Consider the following 8,421-nt stretch of genomic DNA (forward strand, 5'->3'; position numbering starts at 1 on the left):
TCTATATTTTTTCTCTCCTCCTATCTCACCATTCAAGTGTTATGTTTCTTAGACCCCAAGATCAGGATCATTGGTCTCAACACAGGTTACCACTCCATGGGAATTAGGGTTTGAAGCATATTTCGATTTCAAAGTTTTTTAGCAATCTCCAAGCTCTTTTTGGCATCTTCAAAATCCATTTGTTGTACCATACACTATAAGTATCATAGTTGGTCCATAAGCATATTTCTAGGAGCATATTTACATGGATTCACTACATCCATTGGTTTGCAACATGAAGGTTCCATGACCTCTATAGCAACCCATGTTGCTCTACAAACCCTTGGCATCATTTGTGGCCCTCTACACTTGGTGTTATCATATTCATTGTTATTGCATATTTATACAACCATACCATAACTTAAAAATATATATATGTGAAACATCTAAAAGCTTCAGAGACCTCATTTCATCCATTTCTTAACTTTCCCACAATTGTATGGCTTCTAGAGAATCACAATAATAGATGGAACACAGGGGAACAATATTCAACAAACTTCATGCAAGTGCCACAACCTCTGAAGAGAAATTTAGAGGGTGTATGATAGATCATTTTAAATTATTTTATGTTACCTCAAATAAGGTTTTTATAAAATTTGATTATGTTTCCTGGTTTGAGAGATATCAGAGATTGAAGTCACACGTCTGTAAAACAACGCGACTGCACGTACCTTGAGATTAAAGAATGGTTTTCTCACTCCAAAGATCATTACATATCAAGTATATTATATTAATGGAAAGGTCCCTTCAATACCTCAAATGGGTCTTTAATAAAACTTGATTTCATCACATGTAGCAAAAGTTATCAACAAAGTTGCAACAAAAAGTCTATTATTATAAAAATAAAAATAAAATAAAAAAACATGGTTATGGGTAAATCACACAAAACCCTTCTCCAACCTTGCCATTACTAACTTGGTTATAGTTCATCCACAAACCCATGATTATGGGTTAACCACACAAAACCCTTCTCTTTATTGGCACTTGGCACATTGTAATCATGATGGTTATGGGTCATCCACAAACCCACAGTTATGGGTTAACCACACAAAACCCTTCTCTTCATTGGCTCATAGCATATTGTAATCATAATGGTACATTAAACATAATGGGTCCCTCATTTTTTAGCATGGGTGAATGATGGGGACCATCGTTTTCTAAGGGGGAAAGATTAATCTAAATCTTGGGGGGCTTATAGCCTAAGTTCAAATGTATAAGTCATAAAGTCATATGTTATGTAAAAGAGAAATGGATAGACATGTAACTAATAGAGAAAAAACTAATTAAAGTTGACTTTGTCAATAATACACCTTATAATAAGGTAATAGGAAGAGTGTGAAGGTCCGGAAGGAGAGGTACCAAAATTGGCATCATTACATGTAATGAATCTTCTTAATGGGTTCCTTCTCCAATTCTCTCTCTCTCTCTTTTCACATTTTTGTGATGTATTCAGTTCTTATGTTTTTATCAAATGTTCTTGTGATTAGTTTCATGGAAAATATGTATGTTTTCTCTCCTCCTCTCTCGAAATTCAAGCCTTCTATGAGATAGACCTCGAGATCCAAATCATCAGTATCAAATATGGTTACCACTCCATGAGAAGAAGTGTTTGAAGCATATTTTAGTTTCAAAGTTTTGCAGCAATATCCAACCTATTTTTTGCATATTTGGAGTCTATTTGTTGGGCCATACACTATAAGTGTCACAATTGGTCCATAAACATTACATGGATTTCTACCCTCGAACCTTCATTCACCACTATAGAAGCATATTTACCTAGAGTCACTATATCTATTGGTTTGCAACACTCGGGTTTCAAGACCTCTACAACAATGGATGTTGCTCTACAAGCCCTTGGCGTGATGAGATTTGTAGCTTGTGAGGTTCTCCAAGACTTAAGGTTCGGGGTTTTAGAGGAATTGGTGCCACAAAAGTGATTTGTGAGCTTAGAACCCAAGGTGGGGGCTTTGCACCCAAAGGAGTTGGGCCAAAACCATGTTGACTTTTGTTTATTTAACTCTTGGAGATGGAAGAGGACTCTTAGAGAAGAAAGAGGCAAATTCAAGCATCAAGATTAGAGGTCTACAAAGTGATATAATAATTTTTATATGTTAGAGTGTGGTTATGATGTTAAAAGTGACAAGTTGGCATAATGTAAGGAGTGCCCTTAAGGGCTAAGTGTCACACCACATAGACACATATAAATAAAAGAATTTGTAGAGATTAGTCACATCCAAGAGCAACATTTCACAGGTAATACATCTTTGTAGTGGTCGCGGTCCATTGGAGTTCAAGAAAAGGAAGGGATACTTCTATTTTGGGGTTATTCTTAATAGTTAGGAGCAGGGTTTGGAAGAAGGTGCAGGCCGAGATCAGAAGGGACATCTCTCAGTTTTTGGTGCATTGTTTAGGTGGTAGACTTCTTTGATTTGTTGAGATGCAGTCCTTGTATTGGTTGCACACTAGGATGAGGTCTGAAGTGGACTAGTTAAGGGAACCACAAGCCCTAAAACTAGGTGGAGATCACCCCAAAGGAGCAACGAATGGGAGTAGAACAAGGATAGAGGAAGGCCGTAGTACTTGGAGGATTGTTGGAGCAAGAAGGGACAAAACATAATTGTTTGGTTTCCCTAACCAAATCTGAAGCTAAAACAATGTGTATAGACCTAGAAGGGTATGATTTTGATGTATTCAAGTTTGATTTGTTGTTAGAGGATAGGTCCAGGTTGGACTTATTGGTATTGGGAATCTTGTGGTTATTGGAGGGAAACAAGTAGGTGCTCAAAAGTAGCCCTAGATCAGTTTCCAAGAAGGACATTGACAACTAGAAGGAAGGGTGAAGGTTGGAGGCCTAAGAGCAGTCTCTTGAAAGACAAAGAGGATTGTTAGAAGAGGCTAATTGGAGGCTCTAGCGTTGACATATTAAAGGACAAAGGATAGCTAAGTGATTCAGCCTAAGTTCATTGTTGGAGAAGGACACATTACAGTGATAGGTGGTGGCCCTCTGGCCCAAAGTTTGTCTTGCACAAGAAAGCATTATAGGGAAGAAGTCCCAAAGTAGTTGAGGAGCAACAGTGGGAAGTTGAGATTTGTTCACAAACAGAGTTATGAACAACTCAATAGGAGTCTCTATATGTTCATGCATTGATGGAATAAGGATCAACTAGAGAGCAAGTGGAGAGTCGTGTTCAGTGACCTAAAGGAGCTAGTACATTAATAGAGGTAAGAGTTGTAGATTGGGAGCACATGGACTAGTAGTGTTTTCAAGTTATGATTAAGGAGTCGTGATGGCGCGCAACATCAGCTAGATGATTAGTGTATCATATTCTTGTATTCTTGTATTAGTGGATGTATGATGGCCATTATACTAGTACGGGAGCCCTAAATAGTTGTATTATCAGTTTGTTAATATAACGAAGTTGGGTTTTGTAAAAAGTTGTTTATATTTGTGCACCTGTTGATTTGTTTCATTTTTATATTATGTCGTGCAAAGTAGTTTGTTGTGATATCTAGACTGGTAGTGTCAGTAATTGTAAGGTTCTAACCTAGACTCCAGTATCGTGGAAAAACAACATGCTATCAGAGCTACTTTAAAGGGCCAGTGAATCATAGTGTGCACAACGAAGTACAACTTAAGACGGAGTTGGTCACATTGTTATTGAAGGGCTCACAACAATGTCAAATTTGTAGGTTGGTCTACGGCATGAGGACATGTTAGAAGGCTTGTCCAACTATATTCCATGGAAGGAACATATCAAGCTGGTTTTGATGGTGAACAAAATATGGGACTTTGCCGAGAAAGAGATTAAGAAGCCAACTAACCCTAAGGCGATAGAAGTGTACGAAGAGTTAGATAAGAAGGAAAAGTTTATCATCCTAGATGGTGTCAAGGATTCCTTAATACCTCATTTGTTTGGGAAGAGCACTTCCCATGAGATGTGGGAAGCTCTTTAGAATCTATTCCAGAATAAGAATGAGAATCAAGTATTGGTATTATAGGATAAGTTGAAGGCCATCAAGATGATACTAAATGAAAGGGTGACTTCATATTTAACGAGGTTGTCTCAGGTTCAAGATGATATTGTCGCCATCGATGATATTGTTTCATATTCTGAGATGGTGAGGATTGCCTTTAAGGGGTTTACTCTAGAGTGAAAGTTGTTCATCAAGGGGATTGTTGCTAGGGACAAGCTGGAAGACTAGAACAAGTTGTGGGATGACTTCATTCAAGAAGAATTGTGATACGAGGACCTTCATCCGAACAAGAAGGCTTATGATGATGATGTGGCTCTTGCAGCAACAATGAAGCGAAAGCAAAAGAAGGAATTGAGTATGATCAAGTGTTTCAACTATAGTGAATTTGATTATTTTTTGATGAAGTGTCTGAGGAAGAAGTAGGGAGATGATGAGAAGAAGAAGGGGAAGAAGGTCATAGGTGTCATCACTTCTACCGAGATAGATGATCTCTCTAGAAGATTGGAGAGTGAGGACTTTTCCTTGATCTCTAATTTTTCTCAGGGTACCATTGATGAGGCTAGATGGTATGTGGACAGTGGTGCATCGAAGCACATGACAATTTCACAGGATGTGTTCAAGACTCTAGTTGAGTGAAACTCAAAGTTGCACATGGTGTTGGGTGACAAGAGTCAGAAAGAGATTAGGGGATCAGGTGTCATTCCATATAGGATGGAGTTAGGTCAAGTGATGAAAAAATAGGATGTATTGTTTGTACCAAGACTTAGATATAACATGATTCTTGTCTCAGGGATCAAGCAGAAGGGGTTTGAGGTGTTGTTCCAGGGTGGAAATGCGAGACTCAGGCCCAGAGGCTCTAACTCCACAGGATTTATGATTAGAGTTAGAGATCATGGTCTATATATTCTGATAGGCGAGCCTGCATATCATGAAAAGAAGAAGGAAGAAAATGTCCAGATTCTAGAAGTTCAGAGAGACCTGAGTTCTAGAGGGAGTTTGCAGGTTTAGAGGGAGAATGTGCAGCGCAAGAAGAGTGTGTGGTTAGTGGGGAGAAAGGGTGTTTCTACAATTAGCAATAAGGAATCATGGAATGGCCTGAAATAATATGAAGAAAGGAAGAAGAAGCAAGAGGCTTACAGTGACAGTGACACTTCCAAGAAGAGCATATTCCATGCTACAAGGCATGTTTCAGTTATGGGTCTCATGAGATGGGCTAGTGTCACCAGCAGTGATAGTGATGATAAGCTACTTCCTAGTCTTGGAAGTACCTCCCTTGCTAAGAGGGAGTGTTGATATTTGTAGCTTGGGAGGTACTCCAAGCCCTAGGATTTGGGGCTTTGAAGGAATGTGCACCATAAAAGTGATTTATGGGCTTAGAACCCAAGGTGGGGGTTTTGCACCCAAAGGAGTTGGGCCAAAACCATGTTGAATTTTTTTTATTGATTCTTAGACATAGAAGAGGACTCTTAGACAATAAAGAGGAAACTTCAAGCACCAATATTGGAGGTCTACAAAGCGAGATAATAATTTTTATATGTTAAGAGTGTGGTTATGATGGTAAAAGTGACAAGTCGGCCTAATGTAAGGAGTGCCCGTAAGGGCTAAGTGTCACACCACATAGAAAAATATAAATAAAGGGAGTCATGGACCTCATTAGCTACATCCAAGAGTAACATTTCATAGGTAATACATCTATGTAATGGCCACAGTCCATTACATCTCAAGCAAAGGAAGGGATACTTTTGTTTTGGGGTTATTCTTGATAGTTATGAGTGGAGTTTGGAAGAAGGTGTAGGCCGAGATCAGAAGGGACATTTATGGGATTTTGGTGCATTGTTTAGGTGGAAAAATTCTCTAATTTGTTGAGATGCATTCCTTGTATTGGTTGCAAACTAGGACGAGGTCTAAAGTGGACTAGTTGAGGGAGCTGCAAGCCCTAAAACTAGGTCCAAATTACCCTAAAGGAGCGAACAATAGAATAACAAGGATATAGGAAGGAAGAAATGCTTGGAGAACTATTGGAGCAAGAAGGAAGGGACAAAAAAGGATTGTTTGGTTTCCCTAACCAGATCTGAAGCTACAACAGTGTGCACAAACCTAGAAAGGTATGATTTTGATGTATTCAAGTTTGATTTATTGCTAGAGGATAGGTCTAGGTTGGACAAATTGGTATTGGGCATATTATGGTTGTTAGAGACAACAAGTAGGTGCTCAAAAGTATCCCTAGATTAGTTTCCAAGAAAGACATTGATAGCTGGAAGGAAGGGTGAAGGTTGGAGGCCTAAGAGCAGTCTCTTGAAAGAAAAAGAGGATTGTTAGAAGAGGCTTCTTGAAGGTTCTAGTGTTGACACCTTGAAGGACAAAGGAAAACTAAGTGATTCATCCCAAGTTCATTGTTGGGGAAGGACATATTGAAATGATAGGTGGCAGCCTTTCGACCCGAATTTTATCTTCATTGGAGCAACACAGGAAATCCCAAAGGAGCAAAGGAGCAGCATTGCACAGTTGAGAGTTGTTCACAAATAGAGTTGTGAACAACTCAACAAGATTCTCTATGTTTTGATGCATTTAAGGACTAACGACCAACTAGAGAGCAAGTGGAGAGTTGTGCTCAATGACCTAAATGAGATGGTACATTGATAAAGGCAGGAGCTGCAAATTGTGAGCACAAGGACCAATAGTGTGTTCAGGGTATGATCGAGGAGTTTTGATTGTGTGCAACATCAGCTAGATGATCATTGTATCGTGTTCTTGTATTCTTGTATCGGTAGATGTATAAGGGCCATTACCCCTGGTAAAGGATCCCTAGACAGTTGTATTATCAATTTGTTAAGATAACGAAGTTGGGTCTTGTAAAAAGTTATCTATATTTGTCAACGTGTTGATTTACCACATTTTTATATTACGTTGTGAAAAGTATTTTTTTGTGATACTTGGATTGGTAGCATCAGTGCTTACAAGATTCTACATAGACTCCAGTATTGTGGAAAAACATCATGGCATCCTTTATGGCCCTTTATACTTGTTGTTATCACATTCATCATTATAGCATATTTATATAACCATGCCATAGCTTGGAAAAATGCACGCAACATATAAAAGCTTAGGTGACCTCATTTTAGCCATTTTTCAACTTGGTCGCAGTGGTATGGCCGTTAGAGAAGCACAATAATGGATGGAATGTAGGGCAACAATCTTCAAAAAACTTCATGCAAGTGCCATGACCTCTACAAATAGCTTCAAAGATTATACAGTAGCTCATTTTAAAGGATATTCCATTAGCTCAAATATTTTTTTTACAAAATTTGATTTCATTTCCTGGTTTGAGAGATATCATTGCCAATTAAAGTAACATGCTTCTATAGAGCAACGCAACCACACATACATTGAGTTCCAAGAATGATCTTATCATTCCATAAATCATTATAGATCAAGTATCTTATATTAATGGAAATGTCTCTTCAATACTTCAAATGGGTCTTTGACAAAATTTGATTTCATCACCTGTAGCAAAAGATATCAACAAAGTTGCAGCAATAGGTCTATTCCAAAAATAAATAAATAAATAAAACCATGGCTATGGGTAAACTACACAAAACCATTCTCCAATCTTGCCATTTCCAACTTAGTTATGGGTCATCCACAAACCCGCATTTAACCAAATAAAGCCCTTCTCTCCATTGGCACTTGGCACATTGTAATAATGATGGTTATGGATCATCATTAGGCACACAGTTATGGGTTAACCACACAAAACCCTTCTCATCATTGACTCATAACATATTGTAATCATGATGGTACATTAAGCATAATGCGTCCTTCTTTTCTCGACGTGGATGAATAATAAGGACCATCATTTTCAAAAAGGGAGGATTGATTTGAATATTGGGGGGTTTATATCTAAGTTTGGATGTATAAGTCATAAAATCATACTTTTGTGTAAAAGGGAGCTGGATAAATATGTAATTGACTAAGTAAACCTAATTAAAGTTGACTTTATCAACAAGACACCTTATAAGAAGGCTATAAGAAGAGAGTGAATGTCAAGAATGAGAGGTCCCAAAATCGGTCTCATTGCATATAATGGTTATTCTTAATGGAATCCTTCTTCTCCAATTCTCTCTCTCTCTTTTCATATTTTTGTTGTGTATTAAATCCTTACATTTTTATTAATGTTCCATTGATTAGTTTCATGGAATATCTATATGTTTTCTCTCCTATTCTCTCGACATTAAATCCTTTTGTATCTTAGACCCCAAGATATGGATCATTGATATTAGAGAAGGCTACCACTCCATGGGAACCATGATTTGAAGCATATTTTAGGTTCAAAGGTTTGAAAAAATAGCCAACATCTTTGGTGGTCTCTTTGGAGTCCATTTGTTAGGCCATACATTATGAGTATCA

This window comes from Pinus tabuliformis, chromosome 6 (assembly GCF_031772625.1).
Source record: "Pinus tabuliformis cultivar Carrire ecotype Pingquan chromosome 6, CPIR1, whole genome shotgun sequence".
Classification (NCBI taxonomy): Eukaryota; Viridiplantae; Streptophyta; class Pinopsida; order Pinales; family Pinaceae; genus Pinus; species Pinus tabuliformis.